The sequence below is a fragment of the Tamandua tetradactyla genome, chromosome 2, assembly GCF_023851605.1.
Source record: "Tamandua tetradactyla isolate mTamTet1 chromosome 2, mTamTet1.pri, whole genome shotgun sequence".
Taxonomy (NCBI): Eukaryota; Metazoa; Chordata; class Mammalia; order Pilosa; family Myrmecophagidae; genus Tamandua; species Tamandua tetradactyla.
Window position 1 is genome coordinate 25,820,549 of NC_135328.1, and position 14,116 is coordinate 25,834,664.

The 14,116-nt window shown below is 41.3% G+C and overlaps 1 long non-coding RNA gene across 1 annotated transcript in view; it reads right to left on the reverse strand.

The window, feature by feature from the left end:
* LOC143667209 (uncharacterized) overlaps positions 1-14,116 on the reverse strand; it is a 106,239-nt gene that overhangs the window by 26,477 nt on the left and 65,646 nt on the right. Inside the window, exon 3 of the long non-coding RNA XR_013167950.1 lies at positions 1,017-1,070. This is a non-coding gene — a long non-coding RNA (uncharacterized LOC143667209). The remainder of the gene's footprint in view (positions 1-1,016; positions 1,071-14,116) is intronic.

The following is a 14,116-nucleotide window of genomic DNA, read 5'->3' on the forward strand; positions in this document are numbered from 1 at the left end:
CAAGGCCTTTGTAAGAAAGCCTTATGTTTTCATCAGCTTTCACATTTCTGAAAAATGACATCAGAATTTATGTCAGAAAGATACTGTATTTTTTTTCAATGAAACAGATTCTTTTAATGGGAAGAAAGAAAGTGGACGAGAATATATATCTTAGCAGCTAAATAAACTGGTCTACAGAACAAGGGTTTTTGGCTTTATATGTTATGTATTATTTATAATACAATCATTCAATTTATTAAAGATAAGACCATTAGTTCATAATATAATGCATTCCCTCCTTTTATTTCCCATACAGAGCATTTTCTGAGGTGGAATTCAGCCAAATGGAGGACAAGCATTTTTCTTGGCAATCTGTTAGGTTTCTTTCACCCTTGTTTTTCCCTATTCTCCACCATTATCCTTACCACTACTATGGATTGAACCCACCTACAAGTTCACTGTCTCTTATCTTGGACCTCTAGAAATGTCTCAAATGTACATAAAAAGTGGGTGTTCACATATGAAATGGGATGTATTGTCACAAATGGACCCATCCCTAAATCTTCAGAAACGCCAATTTAGAGCAAGACACTGAAGTCATTGGCAATGGCCTTCAGTTAAGAGACTAGGTGTAAAACCGTGCACAGTCCCAATGAGTCTGCTCTGAATTTCCGAGAGGTGACTTTCACCTGGACAGACTTTGACAAGGTAACTAGACCACATTAATGTGAAGTATCGTTTGTCACCAACTATCACACCATTGCAGAAAGAGAGCAGGATCTCGAGAGACTGGAAACAGAGACAAGGAAGCTTTGATATGAGAGGAGAAGCAAGAAGCCAGAGCTCTGAAATGTACAAGTGGGCAAAGGCCAAGACACGGGTGTGCCACAAACAGACCTTAGCCACTTCATCCTTAGGCCCAGATCTCTCCATCTGGATACTGCCCACATACGGTCAGCAGAGCGGTGCAGCTTGAGTGAATCACCAGTCATACTCCAGAATGAGCATCCCAAGCTACTGTGTCAATTCTCACTAACCTGTTTAGACCTTCGTCCTTTTCCATGGCTGGAGAAATGCAGATATTTGCCCTGCTAAAAGTAAAGAAATTGGGTAAGCTTAATTTCTCACTTCATAGACTGTTCTATCCCAAACCCTTTTATATCTCCATTATTAACAGTAAATCCACAGGAAGAGAAAATCATTTGATGTTTTATGGTTTCCAATTCCTGGAATGCTATCAAAATATTAACATCTTACATTAATTAAGGAGTTATTACATGCCAGATCCTTTTTTACCACCATGTGTACTATACATTGCACACACACACACTATACATTTGTACATACTATATATTATACAATAATTCCATTTATATGTGTGTTCATTTTATATATATATACAGCAAATCTGATGATGGGTACCTTTTACAGACGAGGAAACCAAGGCACAGAGAGGTCACATTAACCTACACAAGAGCACACAGCTATGAGTGACAGAGTCAGGATTAGATCTCAGGCCTCAAGTTCCATTAACCATGCAGGCTCGTCACACACCTGCTCTGTCACTGGGCACTCTGCTGCATGCTAGAGGTACAGAGATGAAGAAGGCATGCTTCCATTATTGAAGATGACTAGGATTAGGTCTCTCGTTATAGAGGACAGCAAAATATTCCTGCCTCAGGGCAAACATCTACAAAGACAAGAAACAGGTATAACAGTAAAAGAGTAGAAGCTGGGAAACAGTGAAGCAACATGAGGCCAGGGAGTTGGTGAAGGTCATGGGGTAAAGGGCCTGAAATGCCAGACCCACCGTTTGTACCTTCATCCTGTGGGAAACGCAGAGCTGCTGGAGGGGTGTGGGCAAGAGGTGAGAGGTCAGATGTGTTTCACATGTTTCACTGTAATAGCGTTGTGGAAGCTGGCCTGGAGAAAGGAAAGAATGCAGAGTGGAAGACCCATAGGAGACGCTTGGGAGAGTCCCTCACAGAGAGACTCTTCTAGAACATGCACATCTAACCACAACACTTCCCTCTTCAATGGTCTCTATGGACCTTGGGACTAAATGCAAACTCAGTGAGATCTTGAATGATTTAACAAAAGCCTGCTTCAGATCCTTAACTTTTGTCACTCCCTCTCCAACCCCATTCCCACCCTACCCTGTAGTCCAGCCATACTAGCAGAATTCATTGTACTTATTTAGATTTGTTGATCTTATTGCCTTCCCCACTTTGAATGAAGTTCAGAGCACCCTGAGTGTGGTAGTTAGCTTCAGTTGTCAATTTGGCCAGGTTCGATTCCTAGTTATATTGCTGTGGATATAAGCCAATGGCATGTGAACCTCATCTGTTCCTGATTACATCTGCAGTCAGTTAGGAGGTGTGCCTGCTGCAATGAATGATGTTTGAGTTAATTGACTGGTGCTTAAATGCGAGAGCTCAACATAGCACAGCCCAAGCAGCTCAGCACACCTCATCTCAGCAGTCGCAGCTCAGCCCCGGCCTTTGGAGATGCAGAAAGTAATCACCCCGGGGAAAGTTGTTGGAACCCAGAGGCCTAGAGAGAAGAGCAGCAGAGATCACCCTGTGCCTTCCCATGTAAGAAAGAACCTCAGTTGAAAGTCAGCTGCCTTTCCTCTGAAGAACTATATGTCAACTAAATACTTTTACTGAAAGCCAATCCCTCTGGTGTGTTGCATTCTGGCAGCTAGCAAACTACAACAGAGAGAGGTGCTCTCATGTCCATTTTACAGATGAGAAATCTAAAGCTCAGGAGTGCAGCAACTTACCTCAAACCATATCTCTTAGTAGATGTGGGAGAGACAGGATGCAAACCCAGGAGCTATTACCTGCCCAAGAGCACTGCAACGGGAGTTGTGAAATCTAGGATTATGCCTCCACTTGCTGTTCACTTATTTTTCCAAGGCACTAAACTTTTCTGACCTCAGACTTTTCATCTGTAAAATAGGTCTAGTAAGTACTACCTCCTCAAGGGTTTGGAATGTGTTGTAAGACAGCAAATATGAAGGCATCTGTTAATCCATTACTATCAGGAAACATTGTTCAACACAACCTATGTTTACCTATGTATGAAAACAAAAAAATAGGCTTAAATGAAAAGATAAAAAACATGAGTAATTTAAAACTCTTTTTTCTACCTAAAAATGTCAACTGTCAACAATGCAATATTGTAATTTTTTTAAATTTGATGGAGTCATTTCTCATCCATGTCTTCTAAATCCATTTCTGCTGCGCACTTATTAAATATTAGTGGATAACAAGTATAAAGTCTTGGGGGACTTCTGTCAATTAAATCGCCTGAGGGTCACAGTTAAGCTCTATGAAAATGCTGGCTGAATTTCAAGAATTTCTGATGTCCCTAAAAGTTACCACCTCAGACATAAAAATTCAAAACACAGGAAGTCAGATCCAGCACATACGTGTCAGAAAATTACATCTGGAGCCATGAGGAATTAAATATTTGGATCCATGTTCAGCTGGGGTGGAGAAGTGTGGTCTATATCAAGACTTACCACCTTTAAGAAGTTGCCCTCGATAAAAAATGAGCTCCTCCCTACTGAGCTCCCCTCTACAGACTGCCTATAGTACATTAGGTCACAACCAACACTGTGATATTCATCAGACCAACTTTAACACTTCATTACATTCTAGCTGGCATCCTAAGTACTGCATTTGGAAAAAGTCATGTCTTCACTATCTAAATAAACCTCTGCTACTATTCACCCTGGAGTATGCGATGTAGAGTTGCCCACGTGAGAAGCTAGCACCATTTTAATTCCATAACTGCATGTCAAAGCACCTTCTTGTATTATTTTTCATTTGGGATTCATACTTTTTGGTGTTTTCTTTATCCATGTAAATTTCTCCATCCTACATAGGCTACAATTTAAATCAGAAGAGACCCAATATACCCTCAATATTTGGTGAACATTTATCTAGCTATTTTGCTTGGCAAGGCAACAAAAGAGCATTAAATCATTTTATTTATGGTTAATTCAATAATCCATTCATTAACTCAGAACACAGTATTGAACACTTACCCTAGCCCTATGCTATGACTTGATAGTAGATGAGATAGACACAGTTCCTGCTGTGAAAATGCCTCCTTAGGGAGAAAGGCAAATAAATAGCTCACCTCAATACAATATAAGAGCTGGAATATGTGTACTGAGTGCTGGAGAAACCGAACATAACAGAAAGCAAGCTAGATTTTGCTGGAGAGGTGTCCCAGAGGGCTTCATAAGGATGGTGATGTTTGAGCTGTGTTTGAAGGCTGAGCAAAAGTTGTTCTAGGCTGAGGTGCAAGAGACAGGTCTTCCAGACCTGGGGAAAAGAAAGCATGGAGGCATGAAACCACAACTGTGGGCTGTCCACTGTGGCAGGAATGTACTGCTGATGGGTGGACAGAACCATTAGACAGGAGCCTGGAATAGTAGACTGAACTCAGATTCTATAAGGCTTTGAATGTCCTCCTGAAACATTTGAGTTTATCCAGTGAGCACTGGAGGTATTAAAGGATTTCTTTGAAAGATAATTCTGCTGGCAGTGTTGAGAAAATGTTGGAGGAGAGAAATGGTTACTGAAGATGGGATAGTCACTTAGACACTGGCAAAGTCCCAGAAAAGAGGTGATAACTCTAAACTAGAGAGATGGAAATGGATTTGAGTGGCATTTTTGGATTAAAATTGACTGCTTTTTTGACAGAGTGGATATATAATTTCTTGTTTTCACTATACGCATTTTGCAAGTCCAAAATGTCCATAAGCTCCCTAAATGTATGAGTAAAAATACATAATTCAATGAATAGAGCCTCAAAGATCACAAATAAACAGTATTAAAGTGCTAGAGGAAAGAAAAAACAAAAAGCAAGCTCTTTTGGACTCTTAGCCAGTAGCACATGGGATGATGTTGCATCCCTATCACTTAGTTGGACTTCAGTCAAGTCCTTTCCCCACTCTGAGCTTCTCTGTCTCCCAAATGGAAGGAACTGCTGGGAAGACTTCTCTCCAAGGCCTCCTCCAGCTCTTGTACTTTGTGAGTCAAACCCTCATAACAAGGGGCCACCAGCTCCAGCCTTTCCCAAGCTGAGTCACCTCTGAAGCAGGAATTGTTCAGGGGCTGACCAGGAAATGAGTCTAGTCACTTCAGTAACATCCAGGTCCATTTTCAGCTTTTGGAGACCAGCAGGGTGGGTCTGAGGCTAGGGCAGATGTCAGAAACAGCAACCTGATTACACAAGCATCTGCAAGCTGTTCCGCTCTGGAATGCACAGCCAGGCTGGGTCCGAGAGACCTTCCAGGGCTTCCACAGAGGGAAGAGCCCTTCTCACCTGGTATTCAGTTCTTGCGATTGCTTACAGTCTGTTTTTCCTGCTTGACAATTCTCACAGTCAATTATCCCCTGTACATTGTTCTAAAGCTGCTTACTGGACTTTGGCACAATAATGTAGGCTTCTCAGGTAGCTTTCCCTCACTTCCTGGTCTCGATCCACTTCCCTCTGACAGCAGTGAGCCCTCCTCCTCAGTAACTTATCAGATAGAACACTCCACCTCTGCCTATTTCTAGTCACCTAACATTTTAATGAGCACCTAATGTGTGCCACCAACCATTTCTGCAAGTCAGGGATTCCATGTAACAGCCCCACAAGGTGAACGGGGAGTCCCATTTGAGTGATGCAGAAAATGAGGCTTGGTGATGTAAAGGTGGCTTCTTAAGGCTGCAGCCAAACCAGAATTCAAGCTGAGGTCTGTGGGGTTTCAAGCCTTCTGCATTCAATCTGAGACCAGAGTTGAGCTTTAAATAACATTATGTTTATTGTTATCATGTATCTCACTCACAAGTGAGAGCTACCTGCAAAAATCTGCATATACTGTCCTCTCTAAAGAGAAGACATGTTCAAGGATTACTTCAGGCCAAAGCACCCAGAGAAGGAAAATGACCATAATTCATCTAACCAAGTATGCTAATGTTGGACAATCAAGTTATTTCTGATTTTCTCCATTAAAATTGTGATTTACTGCTGTCAGTCAGCATAGAGTAGTGGTTAAAATGAAGAAATCCTGTGACATAGGCTACCTGGATTTGTAGTCGCCAAGTAACCAAATCACTGTGACCCTTTGCCCCTAGTTTCCCTGTGGATAAATGAGAGTGAGAATAATATCTTGTGATGTTGTAATGGGGGGTAAATAAGATGATGCATGTAAAGCACTTAACACAGCATCTGGCATATGGTGTGAGCTCAATAAATCCCAGCCATTATTATTATCATAATATCTTTGTGCATAAATCTATCTGCAACTCTGATTGTTTTCTTAGGACAGATTCCAACAAGTAAAATCTCTGGATCGAAGGGTGGTTCTTCACACATAGTGCTTAATTATGTTGCAGAAATTTTAGAGCAATTTGTTTACTATGTTGCAGAAATTTTAGAGTGATTTGTAGGTCTGACAGAAGGGCCCTTCAGGAGGAAGTGTGTGACCTTCGTGGCAATGAACCCCAAAGCACGGCTATTTCGATGCAGATGACTGTGATACAATAATAGATGCTTCAAAACCCCACAGTTCTTTCATAGAAAGGCATATATTTTCTCTCTCCCCATGCCTTTGTCAGCATGGGAATAACCAAACTATAGCTGATCATCTCAAAGTTCTTTGAATTAAGAGTTAGAGAAAATGGGTTCAATTCTTACTAGTTGCAAGATTTTGAGCTGATTTATTCTCCTCTCTGTATCTCAGTTTCTCCAACAGTTTTTGTTTTTGTTTTGTTTTCATAAGAATTATATCTGGGCAATATCTTCCTGGGCAATATTTGCTGCAACTTTATATGGCAGAGTAACTCTGCCTGGTGATAATAGCTGTCTATAATTTTTGGTTTACATTTTTCTAATAATGCCTTACATCTACAATTTTCATTTTATTGTTACATGTTAATATCAAATAAAATCCAGGTCCAGCTCTACCAAAATCTTGGTGAGCAACTAATGCTAAGTAACTTTACCACTTTGGGCCATCATTCTGTGATGATGAAGAATTTGGTCCAGATTATTTCCAATATTTGTGTGCCTATCATCTTGTCTTCCTACACATCAAAGTTTCTCAACATCATCACTATTGACATTTAGGTCAGATAGCTCTTTGTTGTTGTGGAAATGAGGGATGTGTAACAGAATTCCTGGCCTCTTCTACCACCAGCACCCCATCCAAGTTGTGACAACCAAAAAATGTCTTCAGACATTGTCAAATGTCCCCTGGAAGGCAAAATCACCCTCATTGAGACCCACTGTCATATACTTAAGTTCCCCAGAGGGGTTTCCAAACATTAGTGTTAACTTTAAAAGCTAGATTTGATGCTTTCAATATCCCATCCCATCAAGATTTCAAGCAGTGATGCTCTGATAGATTTGAACTCAAATCTATCCAAAATCCACATATTTGAGAGGGTTCTTATCCTCTCTAGTGTCTCTTTGACCAGTTGGATAGCATAGGGGTGATGGTTTTATCACCTGCATCTTTGTTAGAGGTGACAGGTAAAATATTCAAACCACCAACTTGGGGTCAACATGACCCAGTCACCAGTCAGGCTTCTTTAGACATAGTATTTCACTTTTCTAGGTTTTGTCCATCAGTCAAATGTGAATGAGACATCAGAGCATTTGGGGGTGGAGGGGAGACTACTTAAGACAAATGTGAAAGTGCCTGCTACCAAGGCAAGGAGGAATTCCAAATGGGGAAGCTGCTTTTAAAATTTTTCTCTGTAGAAAATGATTACTACTCCATCATTTCCTGGTCATTGCCTCAGGGCTTGGACAAAGTTTTTTTTGGAGTTTAGATGTTTCCAGCCAGATCAAGATGCAGCTCCTGAGGAATGGGGTGGACGAGGTATCCAGTTAGCAGTCATAGGAATGCTATGGACCAAGAGAGTGACTTTGGCTCCAGCTGAAAATGTCAGCAGAGTGCTGGGAGAAAAGGAATCTGTTTAGCAGGTGTGTTTGGAATCTGGCAGAGAGAGCTGAGCCAGATCCAGGACCACTAAGCTGGTCTGAATGCCTTCTATGTTGACTCCCTAGAACTAAGACCCAGAAGTTGAAGGAGAGAACATCTCGGGTAAACACACAACAGTCAGACAGTGGCTAGAATGTTTCTGCAGGCTTTCTGTGTCTCTTGCAGAATACCAAGAGGTGGCCATATGAGTGTGTCCTGAGCCTGTGGCCTTTACCCACCTACTTTCACATAGCCTGATCCAAAAGAGGCTCCAAATATAGTACAGAATCTGGGCCTACCTGGGAGAAACATAAAGATTCATTTACACAGGAAGGTGACTGCTCTGAATATCCACAGCAGACCGATCTATGCAAATGGCTTCATCTCCATCAAATCTGGGATTTATATAACTGGCTCCTATCCTCTGCCATTGCCAGTAGAAATGCCTGAATTATCTTAATTCCAGAATGTAATTTATTCCAATTTTGAAGCCATCATTTTAAAGCTGTCAGAGTCAATATTTTTAACAGCCCAGGAAAAAAAATTACAACTGGAAAATGTCTAAACAAGTTGTGCTTGAGGTCTCAAGACAACTTCTGGCAAAAATCTCTGCTGAGTTGGAGAAATGCCCCACACTGACTCCATAATGGGGGAAAAACATTAATTTGTCCCACCACCAATCTGTCTGCAGTGGAGTCAGTCAGGCATTGCATTGATCACTTTCAATCAGTTACCTTCTGTTTATGGATTAATCATTTGTCCTTCAGGCTTAAGCATTTTTTCTTAAGAAATTAATTTCTAAAAGAATAGCATTTAGTGCTTGGTCATGAAGGGGAGGGGGGGAGGGAGTCCTGCCCTAACCTGCATCTTTTCCAAATTTTCATTTCATTTTTACTTTCCTTCACTTACTTCATCCATCATTCTCTGAGAGTAACTATGTGCCAGGCACAGCCCTGGGGTTGCCAGGATGACCATGAAGTTCTTCAAAGCAAAGGAAGAAGGTTTGAAATGAACTGCATTGAACTTGGGTAGTAAGGAAGAGACAGTCCCTTTTTTATTTCCACATTAGTTTCCATCCAGGTGAATCATCACCTGTACCTTGTTAAGTCTCCCAGGCAGAAACCCAGGACTGAAGGAAGTGAGCATGGGAGCAGGAAAAGAGCATGCAAAGCAAATCGCAATTGTGATGTACCCTTGGTGCCAAGGCCTTTCATTAGCACTTGGGATGCCAGGCAGGCTGCAGGACAGGGCACCAGCTAAGGACAGGATCCCAGACCCAGAGGGGTCTTCATGGGATAGAGCTGGGAAATCTCTACTCTGGCTGTCATCTCCTATTCAGAGGCTGGAAAACACCCCATTCCTGTGGCTCCGAAGCAGGATTAATTGATTGGTCTCATATGAACCTAAAAGCCGTTAAGAGCAAGGAGGATGAAAAGCAATTCCAATTGCTTTATTACCATTTTCTAGTAAAGTACCAGTTTAGTCCTCAGCCCTACTGTGAAGCAGCAGGTTTCCAGATATCGACTGTGCTGGCATGTGCTCCTGGAAGAGAGGAAATGCCTGGGTCGGGAGAGCAGAAACATCTGCTCAGATCTCCGGCAGGCCTGTTGCTGGAGCCCTGGCAGGGTGGGCTGGCGGAGGTGGGGGGTTCCCTCCAGGTGGCATCACTGCCAGCAGCAGATAGGGGGAAGCACTCCCAGCAGGGCGATTGGGAGCTCTTTGTGGGGGCTCCTTCCACATCTAGTTAATGTGGGAGCAAAAGAGTGTAAATTGCTTCCATAGGCCATCTATGGCCGCTCTGACAGAGGCCAGCCAAAGAGATAACAGCAGTGACAATGATGAAGATGATGATGTGGCTACCTCACAGTGCTTGCATGTGCCAGCACGAGGTGCCTTACGTACCCCAGTCCATTAAACCCTCCACAACCCAACAAGAGAGGTGCCGCCTTAATTCCTCTTTTATAGGTGAGGGAAATGAGGCACAAGGGTTAAGTAATTTGTCCAAGTTTCCCAGCTAACAAGTGCAGGAGCTAGGCTTTAACCCCAGCAAGTCTAGCTGCGTAATTCCCACTTTTAATCACTAGTTCTGATAATAACCACCCTTTACTACACTGTAGTAGAGACTGTCGTGCACATTTTTTTTTTCCTTTGGTCCTTACAGGAACACTATGAGTCAGATATTACTGTCCCCAATTTTCAAATGGACAAACTGCAGCTGACAGTTACAAGGGATTTAGTCAAGGTCATGAGGATAAGAAATGTCAGTGCTTGGATTTGCCCCAAGTCAAGCTCTGTTTTCAACAGCCTGGTCTCCCTCCCCCACCCCACGACCTAAATGGTTGGGCTTGGGTTGTGCCTTCTCTGTGGGGATCTAGCCCAGCATGTCAGTGGTGAATCAATTACTAATTATAATTGTAATATTATAATATTTAATTATAATTATATTATAAAATAATATTATTATTAACAATAGTAGGAGTTGCTATTTACTGACCACAATTGATAAAGCCCTCTCCTAGGCATGGGTTTAATCCTCACAAATCTCTGCAAGTCAGGTCTTTACCATCCCCATTTATCAGTAGTGAGAAACTGAGGTTCATAGATGTTAAATCTTGACTTTTAACATCACTGCAGGTGGCGTCACCGCCAGCAGCAGATAGGGGGAAGCACTCCCAGTGCTTGGATGTTAAAAGACTTGACTAAGGTCTTGCATCTGGTAAGTTATTGTGCTTAAATATGAGCCCAAAGTATTCTAGTTCCTAAACCTAAGAGTTAATTAATTGGTCATTTTTTCTTAGGTGGAAAAAAGAAAAAGAAAAGCAAAAGAAACTGAAGGGTCAATATTTGAAACTGAAGGGTCAATATTCAGTGCCCTAAGGAAACGTCTGTATAGCAAAAATCTTTACTAAACACCTATGGAAGGTAAAGTCCATGACAGCAGGGAGTTTTCACTCTTTCATTCTCTCCTGTATCTCTAGCAAATCTCCTGAAACCCAAAATAGGTACTGCTCAATATTGTTGAATAAATGACTTAATCTACTTTAGGTTGTAAAAAGAAGCATCTCAGGAAGCTTGAGTGATTTTCAGGAGGAGTTTTTCATGCTACTTCTATGAACAAAGCCAGTCACTGGCCTACAAGACCATCCAAGGCAAATAAGAGGTAGATTTTCCAGAAATAACTGTCGCAAATGTAACTAACTGACCCACTGTCTCTCCAATTGCTCAAAAAGGAAACCTGGGCTCTTTGCTTGTCCTCATATCATGGACCAAGATACTATCATCTCTCTACTGAGCTAACACAGCTCCTCCCACTTAAATTCCCTGCTTCCACTCCTACCCTATCTAACTCATCTACACCCAACAACTAGGATATGCCTCCTGAAATGAAAATCAGACCTTGCCATTCATCCTGATGGAAACCCTTCCCCAGTGACCTGAGAGTGAAATTAAAATGGCTTCAACTGATCTCTGCCTTCATCTTCCCTCCCCCATTCCTCATTTTGGACCATCCTCCCCATTACTTCCACTGCTCCAACCACACTTGCCTTCTCTCAGTACTTCTAAAGGACCAAGTGCTTTCCCACCTCACACCTTTGTCCATGCTATCCCCTCTGGCTGGGTTGTCCTCCCTTGCTCCTTCCATGCCTGGGTCCTTTTTGCTTTTCTGGCCTCAGCTTTATGTCACCTCCTGATCAAGGGTTTTTATGCCCATCCAGTCAGTCCCCTCTTTTTTACATTACTGTCTCTCATAGCTCTTTATATATTTCTCCATAACTCTTATTAGGCACAATTCAAAATCATAAATTTATAAGGAAATTATTCTCTATCTTCTGCACTAGGTCATACAGCTCATGAAAGCAAAGACCAATTTTGTTTTTTATGTTTGTTTTGCACCATTGGCTACTCAGCACCTACCTCAGTGCCTGGCCTGAGAGTGTAGTAGACACTCTAAAAGTATTAGGAAATTAATGAATTAGCAAAGATTGTTTGAACTAGATAAGATCACAGATCATAAAATCTTAAGATTGCGTGCATCTTACGAACAAGTTCCACATCTTGGTCAACTGTCCATTCCCAGCAACTTGCTCAGTGGTAGTTCTTAAGTGAGTACTTGGCCAAATGAAAACTGGAATGGATGAGTGAACCAATATTTAATGAACACCTACCACATGTTCTGTGCCATAGATGCATATCATTGCATTTGATATGCCTGATAACCATATGAAGTAGATACTATCATCTCCATTTTACAAATGAAAAACCAAGGTTCAAATAATTTTAGACATATTGTCAATGATCACCCACTGGTAACTTTTATGCTCACCAGGCTGAATGAGTCACTTAGTTCATCCTATTTTTACAGATAAAACACTGAGACTGAGATGAGAAGCGTTGCCCAAGTTCACACAGTGAACATGCCATTGACACTGGCTGCACTAGAATCCCCCACTTCTTAAACCATAGACCAGCGCTATTCTTATCCTTGCTTTAAATTGAAACAGGGCTGTCTTATAGCTACAAAATGTTTGCTGGCAGAGTTAAATATGGAATAACTCAAACAAAATGAACCAACTGCTTCAGTTGTTTTCTCCCCACTCTGCAAATGAGAGAAGAAACTCACAGCCAGATCATATCATTGGTGGTGGTGGTGGCAGCGGAACAATTCCTCCCTAGCCGAAGACTTGGCCAATGCGCATTTAACTCAGCCCCTGAACCCTCTACTCTAACTGTAAAATATCCCAAGCTACTTGCTTAATGATCTGAAACTTTTTGTTATTTTGCTTTGATAAAGTGGGAAGGCAGGACTAAGTAGAAACTAAATTCATTAGAAACCCACTGATCTCCCAATGAATTGTATTTTGCTCTCCAGGTCCTTTTATAGTAAATGTCATTTTAAAACAGGGAAATCAAGAAACTACCTGAAAAACTTTACAATTTCAGGGTTAAAGTTAGGATCAGCCTCCTTTCCCTCCTTCTCTCTGTTTTTCTTTTCCCTTCCCATAAGATTGGCCCTTATAGGACAACTGAAGAAACTGTTTACTAAAACCTGCCTTTCAAAGCCAAAAATGACATGATTATGCATGTCAGTTGTCTCTTTGACCGCTTAACCAATGTTCATTTCTCTTAGTTAAGTGTTAGAAAAGAAAAGAGTAAGAAAAGCACTAAGGTTAATAGGATAGAATTACGGCAAAAACTGGCTCACTGATTCCAATCAGATCATTTTATATGAACATATATTCTTCTGTCCCATGTCACATTGTATTGCTTTCAGTAAATCCTTGCTGATGTAACTGGTCTGTCTCCTTGTGAAAGTCCAGAGTCATCAGAAATCCCAGTTATAGCATACTTTCAATAAATTAATATATTAAATTCCCAATTACATTTCCCCTTCAGTCTCAAAAGAAAAAGGAAAAAGAAAAAAAAATCTCAGGATGTAGCCTCATGTGTAAAGTGAATTTTAATTGCTCCACTTTTCCACAACAACCTGGTTATGGTTATTGACTTTCCCTAAGCTGGATTCAAGTGTTCAGAGTGATGGAAATTGTTTCCCCTCACCCCCTCCATCACTTAGTCCCTTCTTACTTCTTGTCCATTAAGAAGACACGTGAACTCTAAAGAACATTCGTGCTATCAAAGTTCAAGCTTTAGAAAAAAAGCAGCCTCAATTTCATTTTTTTTTTAGTTCAAGGTTTTTTTATTTGCGTTTAAAAGGAAAAGAAACATTTATATGTCAAAAATTCCAACTAGCTATTAATCACCTTCATACTGAAGACATACACTTCCCTGCCCTTTTAAAACATCGAGGTTCAAGGACTTGAAATCCCTCCTGACTCTCTAGGAGTATTTCAACTTCCTACTCAATTTATACACATAGGAACGCTATGTGCTATTAACTTCAGCTTTGTTAATTTGGGTCTGCATGTTAATGTCTATGTCTGTTGCTGTTGAACAATTAGATGGCCTGTATCTGGAGGGGGCTACCAGGTGGGAGAAGTACCATCTGAAGAAGTTAGTTTGTTGGTTCTACCCCTCATAATCCACAAGGGCATAATTCTTCACTGCTCCAAATCTGAAGGGGTTAACTGACCACTGTCCTCACAGAGCTATGAGTTTCTCCAGAGGGAAACCTAGGTGGTGAAT